General features: G+C 52.0%; 1 pseudogene across 1 annotated transcript; it reads left to right on the top strand.

Moving 5' to 3' along the window:
- Window positions 1–476: 476 nt before the first annotated feature.
- Window positions 477–974, top strand: LOC311626494 (cytochrome c oxidase subunit 6B1-like; annotated as a pseudogene). The gene has a single exon. The product of its transcript is annotated as a cytochrome c oxidase subunit 6B1-like (transcript).
- The last annotated feature ends 203 nt before the right edge of the window (window positions 975–1,177 follow it).

Genomic DNA, 1,177 nt, shown 5'->3' with positions numbered 1-1,177 from the left:
GCGCGCGCACACACACACACACACACACACACACACACGGCACAAGACCATGGCCATCGCTGAGTCCCAGGCAGGAGGAGATGGCACATTTTGAAAGAGCTGTCCAAATGCAAACCCTGGGCTCCATCCTCGGGTCTAAGTCCTCCCCAACCAGAGGGAACTCTCCAGAAGTCCATCCCGATAGAGTCTGGCTAAAGAGTGGCCTCTTTGCCAGGCACTTTGGTAACAATAATATGTAACCGTAATGCTGAACACGGCAGGACACATGTGAGCAGATAAGGGAAGAGCTTGCACCAGTGGCTCTCAAAGTGTGGGCCCTGCCGAAACCGGTTTGGCTCAGTGGATAGAGCGTCAGCCTGTGGACTGAAAGGTCCCAGGTTCGATTCCGGTCAAGGGCATGTACCTTGGTTGTAGGCACATCCCCTGTAGTGGGTGTGCAGGAGGCAGCTGATTGATGTTTCTCTCTCATCGATGTTTCTAACTCTCTGTCCCTCTCCCTTGCTCTCTGTAAAAAAATCAATAAAATATATTTAAAAAAAAAAAAGTGTGGGCGAGCGGCTTCAGGGGCGTCTTTAGAATCAGTAACATGGCAGAAGACATCAAGACAAAAATCAAGAACTACGGGACTGCTCCTTTTGACAGCTGCTTCCCCAACCAGAACCAGACCAGGAACTGTTGGCAGAACTACCTGGTCTTCCACCGCTGTGAGAAGGCAATGACTGCGACAGGGGGTGATGTCTCTGTGTGAATGGTATCGGCATGTACACAAGTCCTGGGTTTCGGCCTGGGATGACTGCCCGGCAGAAGGCGCGTTTCCCGGGAAGATCTGAACTGGGCATCCTCCATCCTTCTCCCAGGGAGGTGAAGGGGGGCCTGGGTACACCCCAGCCTAGAATCCTGAATCATGGCTTAACTAATAATAAATACTTGTTGGGAAAATGTAAAAAAAAAAAAAAAAAAAGTGTGGTGGGCCCTGGCCCCGCAGCATGAGCGTCCCAGGAACTTGTTAGAAATGCAAAAATCATGGGCCGCATCCCACACCTGCTGAATCAGGAACTCCGGGGGGTGAGGCCGAGAAACCTGTGTTTGAACATGCTTTCCAGGGGGTCCTGACCAGGCTCATGTTTGAGAACCACTGGCCCATGGCAAAGGCCCCAAGGTAGGCAGGAGCAGGCAC

This window comes from Pipistrellus hanaki (genome assembly GCF_964339955.1).
Source record: "Pipistrellus hanaki genome assembly, chromosome: 1".
NCBI lineage: Eukaryota > Metazoa > Chordata > Mammalia > Chiroptera > Vespertilionidae > Pipistrellus > Pipistrellus hanaki.
This window is presented reverse-complemented; position numbering and strand designations above follow the sequence as displayed.